Raw genomic sequence first — 21,590 nt, 5'->3', positions numbered from 1 at the left:
TTTCTAGTATTCATCTGTTTTAATTAACTCATTTAATATTGAAAGTTTTCAACGTCATACCAATTAGGTAAATACATAATTATATGAATGCTTTGAGTATAGCATAGGCCTCGAGACTGGGCGATGGGCCATGAGAGGGGATGGGGGGGGGGGGGCCCCCCCCCACTTATTTTGAAAATATATATACATCGTATAAGCATTGAAAATGCAGCGTACCCTTTTTAGGTTTATTGCTCCCCTCCCCCGTTTGTTACCGACACCTATGTATTGGAAAGATAAAGATTTGGACTTAGGGATCTTATACCCGTCTTCTCCTCTTTTCGACGGGAGTAAATCAATTCATTTTTGAGGTTAGGGTTAGGCTTAGTTTTTTGAAAGAAAATAATAAATAAAATCTTTCCATGACTAAAATATGATATTTTTTTTCAAAGTGCGTTAAGTGTATCCATGGTTAAATATATTGATGTAGACTTTTAACGCACTTTGAAAAATTTTTTCAAAGTGCGTTGAGTTGGTCCAAAATTTAACGCACTTTGAAAAAATTTTTCAAAGTGCGTTGATTTTGTCCCAATTTTAACGCACTTTGAAAAATTTTTTCAAAGTGCGTAATTTTTTCAAAGTGCGTTGCCACAATGCATATTGTTTAGAATATTATTCTGACCATCTTTTGTTCAATATTGCTTATCAAAATATTCCCCCTTTTCGAGATATAAAGCGTCAAAGATTTGACATTCTGGCCCCTTGTGACCCCTTATTACGTAAAACATTATTAAAATATCATCATATATTTTTGCAAATCGGTAAGATAAATACTTTTGCTTCAGTAATGTATAACAAAATATAGATCGTTAGAGAGTTATTGATAAAAGACTTTTAGTCCCTATGAGCCCCTAATTTGAGGGGTCAGCCCCATTTTCTTGATACCAAATGAAATGTCTTGTGATTTTGAAGATTTTTTGTTCAACACTTATTCAGAGATTTCTTTTCGTTGTGGAGATATGCTCAATGAAAATATTTAGGGGCCACTCCTACAAGTCCTTAATGGGGCCGTTTTACAAAAATTCAAAGTATGTATATTGTTTAGAACATTATTCTGACCATCTTTTGTTCGATATTGCTTATCAAAATATTCCCCCTTTTTAAGATATAAAGCGTCAAAGATGTGATATTCTGGCCCCTTGTGACCCCTTATTACGCAAGATATGCTGAAAAGTTTATAATATATTGTTCCAATTGGTTTAAAATTTAAAAATATCGAAAAATCGAGCAGAAAAAATGATAAAATTTTTTGGTCACACGGGGGATCGAACCCGGGTCGCCCGCGTGACAATCCAACGCGCTAACCATTTAGCCATTGAGATCGCCGCTTCGCGTTTTCAAATGCAAATATCTCGAGATTGGCTTTTTTGATTTTCAAACAAATTACATATTTGGCTTCTGCAAAAGGGTCTCTATTCAATTCTAAAACAAAAATATCAAAAAAGAAAAGTTGAAAAATTGCGATTTTTAAATTCGCTTCCGGTATCGACCGGAAGTACTGACGACGCACGGCAAGGCGATTCTGCAACGCTATAAGTCATGAACTATCATCTCCAATTAATCTTCAGTTCATATCTTAAGCAGTTTTTGCTACTAAATCAAGACAAAATTGCATTTTAAAATCAGGAAATTGTCCATATCTCACGACCGGAAGTGACGACGTCAACAACAAAAATTTCCAATAAGGTTCAGATCAGTACCTATCAGATGTGAAAGTTTCATGAGAATCGGCCCAGTAGTTTACGAGAAATCGCGTGCACAAAATCGGTAAGAAAAATAATAATAATAATAATAATAGGGAAAAAGAAACCGAAGAATAACAAGAAGGTCTTCCGTTGGAGACGGAAGACCTTAATAATAATAATAATAATAAGAAACCGAGTAAAATCAATATGTTCCCAAACTCCGTTTGGGGAACATAATTAAGGTTCTCTTTAAATAAGATGGAAGGTATCTGTTTGAATTTATTATTTGTACTAGTCATCGTTGATATATATTCTTATTAGTAACTAAGTTTATTTATTGTATGTATCTACAGATATACCCTAAATTTTTGGCGAGTCAATGATAAAAAAACATACACTTCAGAAAAAAAAAACTCAGCGAGCAAGAATTTAATAATTATTACTGCAAATTCAATGTCATACCTACTTTACAATAGACGAAAGAAGGAGATCTTAACCTATTTATTAAACTTTGCAACCCGTTTCTTTATCCGAAACTGTGGTATAGAGAACGAATACTTACTGAAATTGTACCAAGCCTGTAGAAATAGAGTTCTGAAAGAACTCTAAAAACTGTTCATGGTATCCATTTTTATGTACTTATACTTATTTAAATTTGACTAAAACTGTGAGAAGTCTCCATAGCGTTTCTACACACGACGAACATCTAACATTGCAGAGGCTCACCTGTTCTCTTACAATAGAGCTACAAATAACAATGAAAAAGAACTAAATTCCGACAGAATTTTAAAACAATTACCAATAGTGTTTGAAGATAAAAAATACCAATATTGTCAAAGAAATTCCAAAGACGGGAAGAAGTATTGCAAACAGCAAAGGTAAAATGTCCTGTTTAGAAGATCGAATTGATGTCGTATCTGAAACAAAGTATTATAAGTATAATTAAACAATCAAATGTAATATTAAGTCTTTTGAGAGAAAAAAAAGCAAAGAGTGGTCGTTATATAATAAAATACACAAAAATACAAATCTGAGAGCAGGGGCGATTGAATATGTAAGTGAAGTTGACGATTGAAAAGTTAAAATCATCAATTTAATCATAAAATTACCATTAATATCACTTCTAGTAAAATATCCAAATATGAAACAGATGTGTTAGACTCTATGGTATCTTTTATTTCAAGCTCACCGGGATATATTGTATCGACACAAAAATTAAATATCCCTTGTCTACTGACAATGCGTCGTCGATATATCTAAATGTCGTGTTGAAGGCAACAGCAAGTGTGTTCTTCTTTTCACGTGTAAGATTTTGGACAAATTCTGTTTCATATGAATACACTGCTAATAGCAGGGCGCAATTGGTATCCACGGGATTTCCAATAGATCGTTGGAATACCTGACCTCCAAAAAACACATAGATATTGTTAATTAGAAACTCAAGCATCTTTTTGATGTCAACTTCAGAGAACTTGTATTTACAATCAAAATGGTTTTTTAACAAAATAATTTTGCAATTTACCAATAAAAAGGTAAGTAGTTTTACGAGTCCCATTTTTGATTGAAAAAGCATCTGTCAATGAAATCAAAAAGCCTGGACTTTAATTTTCGTGGGGAATGGTTGTATAAAGCTGAAAAGTCTTAAAGTTTTAAGCTGTTAATTTTTGTAAAATCTGGTGATTTCAGATTTTCCAGAAGTTCCTTGGATTTTTAAGTATCCTCATCGGAATTGCATCACTTAGCGAATATATTTATATTGTTGCACAGTATTCTTGAAGTTTCTCCTTCACTATATTTTAGAGAGGAGTAAATAAAAAGGCTTGATTGAAGATTTACTGGAGCCCCCTATGTTTCTTTGTTTGTAAGGATTTTTATGAAGTTGATGAAATTTTAGAATCCAAAATCGTGTGGTAATTGAAATTTACTTTCAAAATATTCAAAACTGACTTATCATTTTGAAAAATTTATTTCTTAGAAAGGAAACTATGTGTATAAGTTCGATAACCACTTGTAGAATTAAATCAATGTTCTTCTAAAATACAAGTTATATAATGAGCCTTACAAACGAAGACAATGTTGTTATTTGTCATCTGTGACCAGTACGTACTGATTATGTAATCTTTCCTATATAATCAAGTGTATGATGAAATAAATATATAAACTTACCAGCAGGACATGCACAGTTATGACTATTGCAGTCCTCACAATCACACTTTGTTAAGCATTTATGACCACAATAACCAACAGGGCAGTCTCGAGAACAATGAACTCCAAAACTACCATTGCAAGCTGAAAGGACAATGTAAGGAAACTGCTGTCAAACCAATTTATATAATTCTCAATTTGCTCTAACATTGTCTAAGAAAAGTTTTTTAAAAAAATCATTCTTCATTGAACTCATTCTAGTCCTTAAAGAACAAAACTGTTTAGCTGTAAATATTAATTGAATGTTTCCTTTCCCTCAAAGAGTTTGAACCCAATTTATCGCACCTCTTTCTAAGCAGGATATGAATTTATGGTAAACATTACATGGGTCAGTGTTACTAAATATAAAAAGAATGTCACCGCTAGACCGACAGGGGTGTACTTTTGTAAAGCGTTACAAGTAAGAATACCATATAAAGTTACAGATATTTTTATTTATTTTTACACATTTCTTCTTATTAAGCAAAATATTCAGTATCCGTCGGTCATATTTATTCTTAAAGAATACATACCAATGCATTTATCTTTGATTTGTTTGTAGTCGGTGCAACATCTTATGGGTCTATGAAAAAAAGAGATTAAAATTTAATACTACATTTAAGGACATAATCAACGTACCTTAACTACTGATAGTTTTAAAAAAAAAATTTTCTTCAAAGTCGCAGTACCATTAGATGTTCATAAACAAAAAAAGAAAAAAACCCATGCATTGCTAGGGTTTTTGAAAGATATCGATCGATGAAAATACTTGGATGATTCAAAGAAAATATATTTCAAAAAATTGAACATATTCTAAATGGTTCTTTTTATCCAAACTTGTTTTGAAAGATGAGCACAACACCATATATAGATATTAGAGTATAGTGGTCAAACAGTTGCTTCAAGTGTTGGAACTGTTCAGCTACTTGGAAAAAGACAAAAAATTCAAGAAGACACAAGAAGCTTCATTTCAAAATGTTAGCAATTAAAAAAAACACAAGTACTTACTCACGTTCAGTTGAACAAACTCCATCTTTTTCTGTTCTTATAGGACAAACAAATTGCAAAAATAATGATGTTTGTATAATATTTTTCAACATTTGTTGCATTTGAAATATGATGCCCAAGAGAATGAAGTTATGAATTCCTCGAAACTTTTAATACCCTTATTATCATTAATTAATTCTTTAAAAGTTTCCGGGATTTATTCCTGAACCAATCTAAAGCATACTTGTACTCTTATATTAAAAGGGGAAGCGTTTGAATGGAATAGCATTAAAATATAATTACATGTAAATTAAAAGCAAATTAGAAGATATTCTATTTATTCGATATACAATAACAATAAGTAATAAACAGTTGTTTTCAATGCTGTTATTTAACATATATTATATGACAGTTTAATCAAATTTTGATGATTTCTTACGACATTTATGATAAAATGATTATACGCTCTTTTTGTTTAAAAACCATATTTTCAGGGTATTTGATAGGTAAATATTTTGTGTTTGTTTAAGTGTTTCCTGTAGAGCAGAGCGACATTGAGAACTCACTTTATCCGGATTTGTCTGCCCGTTTGTCGTTATGTATTTATGTAATACGTGTTTTATTATTTGAAAAGATTTTATTTTAGATCAATCACGTACTGTTCGTTATCGTCCCTTTTTACATCTATACTTGCCGCATGTCGCAGTGGTTACAGTGTTTGTTCTAGAGTCGAGGAGTGGGAGCTGATCCTTACGTAAAGGGTTCAAATTCCACTGCTGGACATGGAGACCGGTCCTTTGGATTACACCTATAAATCAAGGTCGCAGTATAGGTGTTTGCACCTGCACTGCCCAAAGACCCCATGGGCTGAATATGTTTAAATTTGCTTCCTTCTCCTAATTAACTTTATACGTTATATGAGTGAATGATTCTGGAGAGGGGCAAACACAAGAGCAAACAAACAAAAACAAATATATCGACGATTATTATTATTATAAGAAATTAGAAAATAAGAAGTAGGAAATTATTATAATTTTTCAGGGACTTCGGAGTATTCCATAGTTCAGAAGTCTCTGGTTTTATCCTATATCTTTAACCCCAACCGGATATTGATGTATCTCATCCACTGTCTTATTTTGTATTGAGGAAATGTTGAGGAATAAATGATTGGTAAACATTATAAACAGGCTCGACCAGAGACTTTTGAAACGACTCAACTGGCAATAAAAAGATCTCTCAAAGCAAATGATGTTATTTCAAAGTAGATTAATGATTGATATATTAATAAAATAAAAGCTTGAAGCAGGGTAACCTGAAAATGAGTTGGTTACCTTGAGATAAAAATGAGTAGGGGTGCCACGTATACGAAACAAGTGCCGTTGAGTAAGATCGTGAACCTCAGCTAACGAGTTCGCCATTGCATTACTTTGCTCAACGTTACAACTATGGAAAACAATGAAAAATGTGTGTCAAACAACTAGCAATAGTCATAAAACAAGGCAACCAAAATATTGAAAATAACAATTAATGAACATGGACAATGCGAAAACCGTTCCTCTATTTAGCTATAAACAGCATTATAGTTTCTCTTACGTGCACTGGTGTGTTAAAATATTAAATAAAAATCTTGAAATTATTTTGTGAAATTTCTTTCCAAACGTCTTGTTTTTGACGGTGGAAGGAAATTTTTGAGTGTAAATTCAAATTATTTTAGACTCTAGTTTTACTTTTTTGTCACGTTTTAACTTGCAGAATGTCTTACTTTACGGCAAATTGTTCAATTAGCGAGTGAAACCCCTCGAACTTTATAATATAGACCACCTTACCAACTATTCAGTGGAGCAGGTGGAGTTTAAAGCAACTCTTATATACTCCAATGCAGAAAAAGTCCCTGGTGATATTTTCAATGGCGCTAGAATCAAATCCCTCCTGCTGGCCACAGTTTTGTCACTTAACCCACATTTCATTTTTTTTTTTAAATTAAAAGATGTTTGTATACGTAAACGATACTTATTAACTCATTTAGCTTCACCTAATCAGTCTCAAGTAAATAAAGTAAATCAATATCAATTTTTTCAAGTCCATGCTGAGCTTATTTGACTGTAGTCCATTTTGACTTCGCATTTTCGATCCTTAACATCTGCACGAATGATTTTTGTGTATCGACCAAAAAATTTTACTAATTAATTTATGGTTTAACAGGATTGAAGGGCGAAAAAATGTACAAGGGTTGACAGATTTATTCAGTAAATGTACACAAACTGTACTAATAACGTCTCAAAACGCATTCTTGGTTGCTAAAGTGTAAGTAAAACAGTGGTTAGCCCTTTTTGGAATTTCAAGAAACCTTCATAGCGACTCTGAGAGAAATTTTGAAAGTAAAATTGTTATTGAGCTTTAGTAAGAAGAATTATAACTAAAAATAGTAACTTGAATTATTCTGGTTCGCTGCTTTTGAAGCAAAGGGCTGCAACCACGCACAGTTTTGGGCTATATTTTTTTTAAAAAGGGTCCAGGTAAAACCTGCCTCTTTTACCTCAATTCTCACGGTGTCCCTTTTCCTGGGGCCCGTTTTATAAAAGAACTTACGACTAAGACCAAAAACTTCAAATAATTCTAAAATTTCGCAAAATGAATAATTCTCTTTTAAATTGTTTGTAAAAATATCTTGCCACATTTCTTTTAAAAACTTTGAAATAATTTTCGATATAATTAAAAAGTTATATGAAGAATTGAATTTGGTCTAAAGTCACAAGTCCTTTTGTGAAACGGACCCGGGTCTTCCAACCCTTTTTCCTTGTAGATACCAATCCAGAGCCTGTTTTGTGATGTTTTTCGAGGGTTTGCGTAAAGTGTGGCCTATCCAACTCCAATTTTCTCTTCTTTATGTCAATGTCTATGTGAATTTGGTTTGTTATCTCCCCTCTACCATGTGCGGTTGTTTAATGTGGTTTCCGGCCATCTGATGTTAAGGATATGGCGGAGACATTTGCTGATGAAAGACTGTACTTTGTTGTTTATTGTTTTAAGGACATTATCTTCCAGGAAAAATATGAAATAACTTGAACATTTATCCAACCTAATTTATGCAATGAAATAAAAGGAGATAACAAACAACATTCTAGCTCAAAAGTCAATAAAACAATACAAATCAGAGCAGAGCACATATGGACCTCTAAAACATTAATGGAATGGGATCAGGTGCTATGGAGGAGTGAGAATTCCCTGCTGACCAGTCATACACGCCGTGGGATCCTTGTCATAATCGGGAAATGACGGAATAATCACACTTCTTGTGTCAATTATGATTTTACAATAAGTAACAAAAAAATTAATATGAATAACGTCAGTCAGCATTTCATTTAATGATAAATTATATTTGCTGACAAAGTCATTGTATCGCCCATAAATCTTATGAAATGATGACTTTTAACGAGACTCCTGATACTGATATTATTGTTTCATGTACTTGTTTGTCAAAAACGATAACAATTTGTTCAAACGTAGAGTATGCTCCTGAGAATCGAATCGACTGAGAGATATAAACCCCGTATGCAGGGGAGTTAGGTATATCGCTACAAACGTAACAGAAGTTGACGATTTAAAAGCAAAGCCATCCCGTTTATCTTAAACCTTTGTTGTTAGATTACCATTAACGTCTTTATTCGTAAAATATTCTAATGTAAAAGACTTGTCAGACTCTGTAGCGTTTTATTCCATGCTTACCAAGATATATCTAACCGACATAAGAATGGAAATGGCCATTCTTAATTGACAGTACTTCGTCAATAGATCTAAATGTCGAGTTGAAGATCACAGTTAGTGTTTTCTTATTTTTTATAAAAAAAAAAATAACGAAGAATTACAAAAATTATAGTCTGCTAATACCGAAGTAATGTGAATCTGTTTATGATACTTCTCTAACAAATCAGTTCACCAATGGATCAGACATGATCAAGTGCGATGTGGCCTAAAAAATAATGTCAATTTCTTTCTAAAGAAGTAAATTAAGTGACCCTCTATACACCAACGAATTTTTTTTTTGGGGGGGGGGGGCTCTACAGAAACTAGATTACATAAAGATGTATATATGAAATTTATCTATTTATTTCCATAAGGTTCTGTCCTTTTCTCCCAAAAACATGATATATTTGTGAAACATTGATACCCCCGTTTGGCCGCTTATGGCGAATGTTGGTTTCTCAAATGCTGGTCAAACTCCGTCAAGGTCAAAATTGTTGTTATCTAAAGGATTGATTGATTGATTGATTGTATATTGTTTAACGTCCCTCTCGAGAATTTTTCACTCATATGGAGACGTCACCGTATGCCGGTGAAGGGCTTCAAATTTTGACTTTTACTCGGCACTCAGGGCCATTGAGCAGTGAGGGATCTTTATCGTGCCAACGCCTGCCGCTGACACGGGGCCTCGGTTTTTAAGGTCTCATCCGAAGGACCCGCAAGTTTCACTTCAAAGTGCCGAGCGCATGGCGAAGGAACAGTTGCTTCCAATTTTATCGACTGAGTCAGTCGCGGCCGAGATACGAACTCACGACCTCCCGATCACGGAGCGAGCGCTCTACCGACTGAACTACGTTATCTAAAGGAAGTTCTTGTTAAAATGAATACTCACATGAAATATGAAAGGCCGTGTAAAAAGTGTTCAAAAGTAATGACCATGGTTAGAATTTTAATTAAATCAGTTCAACCTCTAATGTCAGGGTCAAAAGGTCAAAATTATTTATATCCATTCTAAGGTTTTGTCATAGTAAATACACATAAAGTATGTAAGAACTAGTTTCAATTATACAAAAGTTATGCCGAAGCTAAAATCCGGAACTTTTTTGTAAAGATGGGTCGAAATTCAAGGTCAAGGTCACGAGGTCAAATTTGGCGCTACACAAAGAAGGATACACCTATGAAATATGATAGCCATAGCCCCATTCACCCACTCAAATGTTATGGGCAAGGTTTAATTTTTACGAACAAAAAGACAAACAGACAGACAGACGAACGGCCAGGGCAAAAACTATATGCATTGCACGTTCAAATCTTTGATTGAGGATATTAAAAAACAATGAAGTTTTGATGAACAGAAATTACTGTTGCTTACCTAAATTGGAGAATGATATGCACATAACGTTTTCAGTTTATTCATGTAAACTGAATGAAATGTTTAGAAGGATCGAAATTATGACAAATTGATTTATTATCTCTAAATTTCTATTTATTTAAATTTTACACCTAAGGACAGATAACTCTAACAACACTAAAATTACATGGAATTGGAACTTTCTAGTGCGCAGTGTATAGAGGGTTCTTAAATATACAAGTGAGGAATTAAACCTTAACTATTTACAAGTGATATTTAAAGCGCATAAAAAGATCTTGTCACAAGAAAAACGGATATATTTAGGGGTTGGACCATATAATAAGCCTATCAACTAATTTTCAAGTTGCGCATATCATGAAAAACATTTGATAGATATTTTTATATGTTCGTGAAATTCTCAAAAACAAAATTTAGCTAAACATGCCTTTATTAAAACATTTAAATATTAATTATTAATTATTAATCATTGATTTGTAGGATGTTGTGTTGGAGAGGTATCTCAAATGTGAACAACGACCAAAAAGTGCCAGTTATCGTTAATAGGATTGACATATGGGCTGCTGCAGTTTGTATTGTTATGTACACAACAGGGTTCCTTATATTGTTTTGTACATAAAAGTATTGACGAAAACAAGAAGATTGTTTTCACGTTGTCTGAAATAACGATATAAAATGAAACCAGTGATTAATTAACGTCCCTTTTGAAAATGTGTCATTAAAATGGAGATGCCACCGTTTGCCAATGTAGAACAACTTTTGACATATGCTTGGTACTCAAGGCCTTGAGCAGGGAGGGACCCTTTCGTGCAAGCAATTACTGCGACACGGGACTTTGGTTTATACGATCTCATCTGAATGACCGATCACCATGTCCCACAGTTGGATTCGAACCTGCAACATAAGGATCAACTCCTTTGTCCTCGACTCTAGAACAGACTCTTACCACTGCTCCACGCAGGCGAATGATGCAGAAGCCAAAACAGAGTGTAGATAGATTACACGATCAGTATGTATTGGTCACTGTTGACAAAAGAAGTAACAACATTGTTTGCATGGCTCATTTTTTAATTGAATTTTAAAACTTAAAATTCTACAAGTGGCAATCCAGCGTATATTCATACCTGCCTTTCTATGGAGGAAATTCTTCAAAATCTTATGTCAATTTCGAATATTTTTATTATTCCCAACAACCAAACGTTTGAATTACCATATCTATTTTGGATTACGAAACTTCACCAAAAAAAAACTTACATACAAAGAAACATAGCAGCTTCCAATAAATGTTCTAACAAGCCTCTTTCTTTACTCCTCACTAAAATATATATTTACAATCATGATGGAAATCTTCAGGAGTACTGTGCTACAAGATATTTGAAAATGGGTGTAAATCAAAAGGGAATATTAAAAAGTTCAAAGGAATTTTTAGAAATTTTGAATGAACAAAATTTTACTTTAAAAACAACATAAAACTTCTGATTGACAATCTCTATGAGAATTTTGACCACACGGGGTTTATATCTCACAGCTGATTCAATGCGGAAGAGCATTATGTATGGACGAAATTTCTAAAACAATGTAAGCTATTGAGGGAAAAAAATGTAACAAGAATATCAGCAGTCTCGTTTAAAGTCATCATTTAGCAAGTTCTACAGTCAATGCAATGACTGTAAGCAAATATAATCTATCATTAAATCAAATGCTGACTGACATTTTTCATACTAATTGTTAGGTCATCGTCTACACACTGAATTATCATCGATCCTTTCAATTATTTTCTCCATCCTGACAAGGAGCACACGGCGGATGTGGCCGGTCGGCAGGGGATGCCAACTTCTCCATGGCACCTGATCACATCTCTGATGTTTTAGAGGTTCAAAAGGGTAAATATAACGAACAGTGGAAGGTTTCATCAAAACTTCAAACAATACAAATCTGCGATAGGGGTATGACACTGACCCTCAGAAATTCCGAAGTAGCGATCGGATGCCTAGGAGAAGTTATGGTTTCTTGTGCGTCCATTGTACTGATCGAGTAGATTATTAATTTTTGTCAACTTTTCATCAGGTTTTGTGATCATGTAACATCTTTAGCTGGAATTGCATTTTCTCTGTTGCGATGGAGTTATTTAATAGGCAATTTAGTATTTAGTAGGATTGGAGCAATCCAATATACAAAAAAATCTAATAAATATTGTGTTATCAATCTCGAGCTTTTTTCAAAACAAAATTAGTTTTAGTGAACTAGTAATAAACGTTTTAGTTATATTTTTCCCGAGGCCTAAGTCTGGTTCATGGTCCAAGGGGCAAAGGTTTGACATACAAATTCTGATCATTTATTTTGAATTAGTGGGGTTAACAACTACACTGAAAGTGTGTCAATTTTCTGGAACCCGTACTAGTGATGAAATGCTTATTTTGTATGCGTTTGATGTTTTTGTTTGAATCGACTTTACTTGTTTGTTTATTTTTAAGTATTTATTTGTTATTGAACTTCTAAACGAGAATCTTTCACTGATTTTGAGACGCCATCACTTGCGGGACTTAAAGATTTATTGATCAGTGAGAGATTTTTTCGTGCCAGTATCTATTGTGGCGGGGCACAGGCGGTTTTGATTTACACGGTCTCCTCCATACGACTTGTCTCCTCTTCCCGCGGTGGGATTCGAACTCACGACCTACGGATCATCTCTTCCTGCGACTCTAGAGCAGAGGTCACTAGACACTCCAACTAGGCCATGCATGTGAGAATGACATTTGTAAACACCTTTGTTTTGAATTAAAGCATGTAAAGATTAAAACCATTATCTTTTTGAAAAATGTTTTAAAATCCTCGAACATCCGACATTCATGTCTATTGACTGAGCTATGTGCATACCAAAAACGGGAAGAAAGCAAAATGAAGCAATATTTTAGTCTTTTGGATTTTTAAGTTCTCAAACCTTTACCTTCAAACAAATCTTATACTACTTATGTAAATCTTAAATTTTGTCATTTTTTTCGTCTATTCGTCATGGCTTTGCGTTCATAATATGAAAGTTGAGTTAATTGGTCACAACTCTCACCGCTTTCTCTGTTGTGCTTGTGATTGCACCAATGGTAAAACATTTTGGCTTACTTGGTAAATATTTTTTTTGTTTAGAAAGTTTGAATTAGACTTAAATTTGTTTTGTGCAGGGGAAAGATGGAAGGTAATAGCAAAGCATTTTGAAGTTCAGAAAAAAGAAACTCACTCGTTAACAAACATCCGTGTACATTATCACAATCATTTTCACTACAGTTACAAATAGGATTACATCTTGGACCGTATGATGGGTAAACGCAGGGGATATTGCATTCCACACCGTAGTATCCTAGTGGACATTCTATCAAATATAAGGAAGTCTAAAGTGATATATATGAAATGAAAGGTTTTAAACAATTTAAAGTATTGAACTATAGATGCATAGACGGATTATTCGTAAAGAAACGATTTCTTTATTAAAATATACTCAGCACATGATATGAAATAGAAAAAAAATCTCGGCCTCAAGACCTTTGAAAATGCATTAAGGACAGATAATACAAACAAAAAATGAATGCCTGGATTGGTATATATTTTTTGACGTAATTTCTTTGCAAATAATGCAAATAATAAATTTCTAGAATATACAGAAATTGTAAACCTTCTATGATGTTCAAAATTCAACCCTTCTGAAACTATCCTTACACAAATATTTTTCACTTCAAATATTATTTTTGTGCAACTTTGAATAAAATATAAATAAAATTTATGCGGTGAAACTTATTCATTAAAACATGACCTTTGTTGTTATTTTCAAAATTTTTTACAAAAGTTTGTTTGTATCATCTGTCCTTAAATACTAAAAGATTGTTAAATACAATAGTACTAGTGAAACTCAATTTACCAATACAATCAGTTCCGTTATAGAAGTAAAATGTGCAACATATTGGTACACCGTCTGGTCTGAAAGATAATTAAGATAGAATATTTATTTACTTAGTATTATTCATTCTTTGTTTTATTAGCTCTTACATTTTACAAATTAAGATGAAATACATACATGTAACATTGCAGTGAAAATATACAATCAATATTTCTAGCTATAGTGTTATTCATTCTGGTTTTTCTAAATTAATTTTTTATTCACGGTATAAATTGCGTTTTGAAAAAAAACTCTTTTGAGATAGTGTTGCAGCATAACAAAAATAATGAAAAATTTCATGAGACACAATAAATTATGTGCTTACGAGTGGGTGAATGGTAAAAAAAGAATACTAAATGTTATAATAAAGAAAACTAAAGTTTTTCATGCCATATATAATTGAAAAATATATATAAGAAAAATGAAAAGTGATATCAAATTTTGAATTGATTCGTTGGTTTCTTTTTTTTTTTAGATACAGCTTATGCCATGTATTGACCATTAGTTGTTGGATTTTTGACTTCGTTCAAAGTCATTCGAAACAATAATTCATTTGTAAAGATGTTTGAACATATCCCACTTTGACAATATATTTCAAGTCATGCGATTTTATTGCACTTAAAGTGGTATTTGGCAAGGTGTTTGCAAGGAATGCTTACTTCTCTTAGGCACCTGACCCTACCTCTAGAATTTCTGGGATCTGAGTTTTATTTGTTTTTAATTAAATTATAAATCATATAATTAGTGTATTTTTAATCATTCAGTGTTAATTTATCATATAAGTATATCAAAACTAAAGGAGGAAGAAATTAACATCAATTTTTTATCTTAATATCTTATAAATAGAAGTTCTTTTCATAAAATTTTTTTTTTCATTATAAATCATATTATTAATGTATTTTTGATCATTCAATGTGTATTAATCATATAAGTACTTCAAAACTAAAGGAGCAATTTTCATAATAGAAAAAAATATTATTAGAAGAATTCAATTTACTGGGAATAGCTAGGGGAAAGTTTTATACGTGATATTTGAGTTATTGTCCTAATCAAGCGCTCTCCAGTAAAATAAATGGGAATAGAAAACAGAAAAAAAATTCTCCACTGCCAAGACAAAAAAATTGATGTCGATGAAACAGTCACTAATGAGGCTTACCGCTGAGGTGTATGGTAGACCCTTTATCTTTCTAGCTTAAAGAGATATCTGTCTAAGTTAAAGAGATATCTCTCTTGAAACACCTCTTACATTTAAAGAGATGTCTCTCTAGTTTAACGAAATATTTTTCTATGTTAAAGAGACATCTCTCTAAATTAAAGAACTATGTAGTTAAGTTTAACAATATGTTTTAAGTAGAGAAAAATATTCGTTTTACTATATATCTAAATTCTGCATGGTAACTGGGCATGTTATATTGATAAACATTTGTTTTTTTATATATAGCATTGACTCTGAAACCCAATACTCAAGGTGTAAAACAATTACATTTCGAATATACTACAAATTGAGGGAGAACTGTGAAGACTAAGTCTTGATAACTGATAGAAACGATGCAGTTAATGTAAATATCAAGCAAAAGAACATAACGACATCCATAAGACTAAAAAAAAAGTAGAAGGAAACCAAAACAAATAACCATTATGATTTATGCAGGATAAAAAGGGACATTTATTGCAACGCAACCTTTTGGACACAAGAAAATGTCAAGGTCAAGAGTTCAAATTAGCATTTTCACATGAAATATACATGTAAAATATGAGAGCCATAGTTCCAACAAACCAAAAGTTATGGGCAATATTAAAAAAATTATTTGGAGAGAAAGAGACAGACGGACAGACAGGACAAAAACGAAATATCTCCGAATTTTTAATTACTGGAGAGTTGATCCTTACGTCGTAGCTTTGAATCCCACAGTGGGAAGTGGAGACGAGAGCCGTCCTTCGGATGGTCGCAGTAGGTGCTGGCTAGGGCTGGGCAATAATATCGATATTTCAATATATTGCAATACAATGACAAAAAATATCGTATCGCAATACGATTTAGTAATATCGATATATTGGCAATATTTTTAGATTAAGGGATTTTGTCATTAAATATAAAAATGGACTTATGAAAGTTTGTTCTTAAGCCAAACAGTAAGTCAAAGGTTGTTTTGTGGAAACATTGCAGAGCCTAAATGAAATCAACAAGATTTTTTTTTTTCGTGTTGGTTACTTATCATAGTTATGTACATTCTGAATGTAAATTAAAGTAAATATAGTAAGAAAATGCCATTTTTATTACATTGAAAATATTGCAATACATATCGCAATACAGTTAAAAAAATATCGCAATATATCGCAATACGAAATCTCGGGCCAATACCCAGCCCTAGTGCTGGCAAGGAAAAGCTCCCTCCCTGTTCAATGGCCCTAAGTGTTGAGTATCTGACAAAATTTGCAGCTCTCCACCTGCAAATGGCGATGTCCCAATATGAGTGAAAAATTCTCGAAAGGGACGTTAATATACAATCAATCAAACAATCGATTACTGGGCTTAAAAAGATTAGGGTGATTTGAAAAATGTGTGTTCATGAGAACGAGGGAAAACAATATCGGTCTGTGTAACACTTAACAATTCAAATCTCTAAAACGATTTAGAGTTTTAGGATGTTAATATATTAGTTCAAAAACTCAAACTGATTTGGAAGTGTTACACGGACCAATATCCAACTTACTATTTATATATACGCACTACAAATACTATTAAATTTCCCTGTTGAGAAATATTCACCTTATACCAAAACACTCTTTCTGTTCCTAAATATACATGTATAGAGATAATAGTCAAAAGCTCTGTAATGTTATGTATATGAATATACATATGTTGTAAGTTCGCTTCAATTTAAGCATTTTCAGAGAAAGTTTTCTAGAATGAGCGTGAGCTGTATAGAACTTTGAAAGAATATTTTTGATACTTTCATCGCTGATTTATTGAAATTAAATTTACTTAATTTGATGGGTTTTTCTGAATTTTACAGAAAAAAAACATGTATTATTAGAAAATAATTTCTTTTAGTCAAAATCCTGAAATAACTATGAATTTTTCGCATTGCTTTTATACACATGTGTGAATAATTTACTAAAGTTTAATAAGATTTAAAGAAAGTGTAAATTGATAGTACAATATGATTTATATATATGGTATTTATAAGACGAACACTTTCAAATTGATTATTTTATTAACATAACTTTTTTCGTCATTTTTCCTACATCGTACACTGAGTTAGCATCATTTACTATGTTATCTTACTTGGATGGTTGTTCACATATATTTTGACTGCTTCCAGGGTATAAAGATTCAAAAACACCAAAAATTATGAAACAAGCTGCTTTTCCAGCCATCCCGATCCGGAAGTGTCTCGCCTTGTTGCTTCGCTGTATATGTGATCAATTTAACACGGAAAATAATTCACACTGTTGAAGTATTATAAAATGTCAAATTTAACATTAAAATTTAAATTGCATTTTGAAATGAAAATGTTCAAATGTGTGTACATTTATTTAAAAAAGCAGTGTCTAAATAATAGTTTTTGTATGGGTGTACTTTCTATTTTAAAAACGGTTTACTTGCACACAAAAATCATTGCATTCTAAATAAATATCATGAAATAAATTTTGAAACCCGCTGACATAAGTTAAAATCTCAATTCTCCTGATTAGAGTTTTGATATTATAGGTACATGTAGAACAAGATCATAAAAATATTCTATATTGCTTAATTAAATCGCACGAATATGTAGGAAAATTAATATTAAGAACTTAAATTTGTAGAAACTTCAGACGTACAGATTTACTTAGAACAAAAAAATTCTTACAATGGCGTAAATTAAATGCAAATACACAAAGACTTTAAAAGATCCTATTTTGGAAATTAAGACTTTAAACATTTTTAAAAGTGTTTAGCATCAACGACATTCTTTTCCTTATATAACTTTTCGCATGATGAAATAGAAGCGGGATTTTGATATCCAGACACCTTTTTCTTCCATAAAAATTACCCTCAGAAATTTTGACATGGTGTAATTGGTTTTCAAATGTGTCTTTTTAAGACCACTTTGACTTGTGAGTTTTAACAAGACTTTTAATATTCATGAATCATGAATTTATCACGAATTTGTCGCGTTTTACAAATTGTTTGTATGCAGATGCATGTAGCATGCTCTTGTGTATCGAATCAACTGAGAAAAGGGACAATTAAGATTGCTTCACTAAATAAAGGAAAGCTGATGATAGAAACATCATCACATTTAGAATAAAGTTTCTCTGATAAAAATAAATCCAGATATTGAACATATGTGTCATACTCTGTGCAATATGTCTTTTGTTCAATTCCAAAGAGATATATCGAATCAACGAAGGAATGAAAATGAATATTGTTGAATCATAAAATCCTGTCTTTATATCTGTATGTCGAATTGATGACAATGACAAGAACCTTCCTATTTTCACGTAGATGTTTTTGAATAAATATGAATATAAAAAAGATCAGATTATAAACACCTATACATCTCCGCCTACTTCTTTAAAAAAAACCTTTCTGAAATTCAAAATATGAAAGATGAAGTTCCTCAATTTGATCGCTGAAATCTTTAATGTTAGACAAAAATCCTGTATGTTTTCTTACTTTAGTCTTGAGTGAAGTATATGGATATTCAAGCTCAAAAGTCCATAAAACAAAAAAAAAATGGAGCAGAGCAAATACGGACTTCCATAACATCAGGGTTGGGATCGGGTGCCATGGAGTAGTGAGCATCTCCTGTCGTGTGCTTCTTGTCATGATCGGGAAATAACGGAAAATCCGTCGACAATTAAGTGTTATAGCTTAAAACTAAGTATGAAAACCGTCAGTCAGTATTTGACTTTAAATTTATTTGCTGACAAAGTCAATGTATTGACCATAGAACTTACGAAATGATGACTTTAAACAAGACTGCTGATATTCTTGTTTCAGCACCTTGTTTGTAAATAATTTACCTCAATTTAGAAATTGCTACCTTAAGCATGCTCTTATGTATCTAATCAAATAAGAGGTATATACCCAGTATGCATGTGATGAAGGACCCTTTGTTTGTTCGTATGTTGTTTAACGTCCCTGGCTTTGTCAGCAGGGACCATTACATACTGACCGTGTAACCTATCTTATTCTTTCTTCACCTCTGAATTACAGAATACAGAAGGATACTCATGATTTTCATATTACCCCCTTATCGCTTAAAACGAGATTTTAAAATACATCTCGTACATTTAATGTATCATCAAGAGCATGCTTTACGTATGTAAAATTTCTAAAATGAGATAAATTAATGACAAACAAGTTAATGAAACAAAAATATTAGCATTCTTGTTTAAAGTCATCATTTCGTAAGTTCTATGGTCGATACAACGACCTTGTTAGCAGATCCAATTTATCATTGAGTCAAATGCTGACTGACGTTTTGTTATTCCATTATTTACACACTGAGAACGTATTTCTCCGTTATTTCACGATCATGACGAGGAGCATAAGGTGGGTATGACCGGTCGGCATGGGATGCTCACTCCTCCATGGTACCTGATCACACCTCTAATGTTTTGGAATTCCTTGTTTGCTCTGCTCCTATTTTGTATTGTTCTAGGGATTTTTGATCTTGAATACTGTTTGTTTTCTCCATATATTTCATCCTTTTTGACAGGTAAGGTCTTTTTCATGTATTGTCCCTTGCCTGGCGTATTTTTTTACGGAATCCATTAAAATGATGGAATTATGACGCCAGTTGAAAAGTCGGGGTTTCCTAATTTTAGACCCTTTGAAAATTAATGGCTTAACGGCATTGTTATTTACTATATTTATGTCAACAGTAATAACGTGCCCAACAGAACTATATTTGTAGGGTGAAGATATATCTTGGGTCTGTAAAGTTTTCTTCTAAGTAAAAATTTCGGAAGCAGTAGTCGATGTTTATTTGTAGAAAATACATGGTGAAGTCTTCAACTTTAAATATGATATTGATAGAATATGGAACTTTTTGTGATTAATAATATTACTTATATTAACCGTATCAATTCCTTTCTTGGCATGTTGCAATTGAAATTTATATAAAAAAAAAAAGGTTGATTTCCCCTGCGAAATGATCAAGAATAATTCTTGAACTTTTAAGAAAAGTTCATGAATTATATTCTTGAATCTGCTCATGAATTGTTCATGAAGATCCATGAAGTTAAAATTGGACACTCATGATTTCATGGATTTTATTCATGAAAACCAAGTTCAAGAATATTCAAGAACTATTTGTTGTTCATGAACAAACTTGGATTTTTTTTAAATGCCTGCAAAATGATCAAGAATAATTCTTGAACTTTCAAGAAAAGTTCATGAATGATATTAATAGGTTCAATGCATTTTCATGAACTATTCATGAATAATTTGTAAAAGTTATTTAGGAATGTTCATGAACTATTCATGAATGTTCTTGCTTTTTGTAAACAAAAATGTAATAAGTTATGCAAAATGAAAAACTGTAAAAGAAAATATTTTAATAGCATCTTGAAAGATTTCACAGAATTTTCGTTTTCCAATCATGGTAACAAAATCTTTGTTAAAGTAAACAACTCTGATAAGTAATAACGATAATAAATAAATTATGTAGTTCATTCCTAGTAAAATTATGAAAAATTTCAACTCAAACGCGACTCTTTGCAGAATCCTTAACCTTACTTGGTCAAGAGGAAAGTGGGTTCCGTATTCAGCCTATTTCAAAGTGTATGCCTAAAATGGAATGATTTTTAATCCAAGTCTCACTGTCTGGCAGAAAATTGTGTTCAGCAATTAGGGCATCAGCTAAAAGGGCTTTCAAGGATTTTGAGCAGAGGTGGTCAAATAAAAAAATCTTATTGGCTTTCCCTGTGGAATTTTCAGAATTTCATCACTTGGATCCTTTGATGGATTACGATTCATATTTTCATTCCTTTCTTTTGTTTTTCTTCAAGAGCCTGGATTTTTTATATTTTTTTTTTTTTTTGGCAGCCAGAGTTTTTTAATCTTCTGATTTCAACTCATCAACATTATCTGTGAACTGCTTCTCTTTTTCCTACAAGAACAAAGATTTTCTGAAAATGCTCATCAATGTGAAAACTTAAGACTTAATTGTTGTTGTTGTTTTTTTTTTTGTTTTTTTTTTTTTTTTGCATATTTGTTTCATTTAATTCTGCATCATAGGCACTGCCATATTTTAAAGCATTCCGAGCGGGAGTTTAGCCTGTTTCCCTTGCCCGCCATGTTCAAGATGTTATAGATGAACAGGATGAATGTTTCAATCTTTAATTATTAAATGTAACGTAATTTGGTTGGATCCTTATTCATAACAAAGTTTGACAAAATTTTCATTAAAAAGGACATGACTGAAATCTTACAAATAGACAGTAACATCTTGACAAATATCTCACAGATTCAGCGATTGCCTTTATATTTTTGTAACTCACCACTAATATCTGTAGTTATCGAAGTAAATTAATCCTCTGGATATTCTTTCTTCGTATTCTGTTATTTTCTTCAAAGGTTGACAAAGAATGACTAGATCTACGCTATAAATAATCCTCCCACTCTACCGATTCCCTTTCCAACGTCTCGCGCGTTTCAAAGTTT

The 21,590-nt window shown here is 32.2% G+C and overlaps 2 long non-coding RNA genes across 2 annotated transcripts; both read right to left on the bottom strand.

Moving 5' to 3' along the window:
• Positions 1-2,609: 2,609 nt before the first annotated feature.
• On the bottom strand, positions 2,610-5,013 carry LOC134239563 (uncharacterized). Its single transcript, XR_009986248.1, has 4 exons — positions 4,917-5,013; positions 4,442-4,491; positions 3,891-4,013; positions 2,610-2,641 (listed from the first exon to the last, which is right to left on the bottom strand). It is a non-coding gene; the product is annotated as an uncharacterized LOC134239563 (long non-coding RNA).
• A 7,967-nt stretch (positions 5,014-12,980) lies between these two features.
• Positions 12,981-17,306, bottom strand: LOC134239562 (uncharacterized). The gene is made up of 3 exons (XR_009986247.1): positions 17,220-17,306; positions 13,913-13,971; positions 12,981-13,369 (listed from the first exon to the last, which is right to left on the bottom strand). It is a non-coding gene; the product is annotated as an uncharacterized LOC134239562 (long non-coding RNA).
• Between the last annotated feature and the right edge of the window lie 4,284 nt (positions 17,307-21,590).

This window comes from Saccostrea cucullata, unplaced genomic scaffold (genome assembly GCF_032062105.1).
Source record: "Saccostrea cucullata isolate Sc308-1 unplaced genomic scaffold, CSIRO_AGI_Scuc_v1 ctg7293, whole genome shotgun sequence".
NCBI classification, from domain to species: Eukaryota; Metazoa; Mollusca; class Bivalvia; order Ostreida; family Ostreidae; genus Saccostrea; species Saccostrea cuccullata.
Note: the sequence above shows the minus strand (reverse complement) of the source record. Positions and strands in the feature narration are given on the sequence as shown.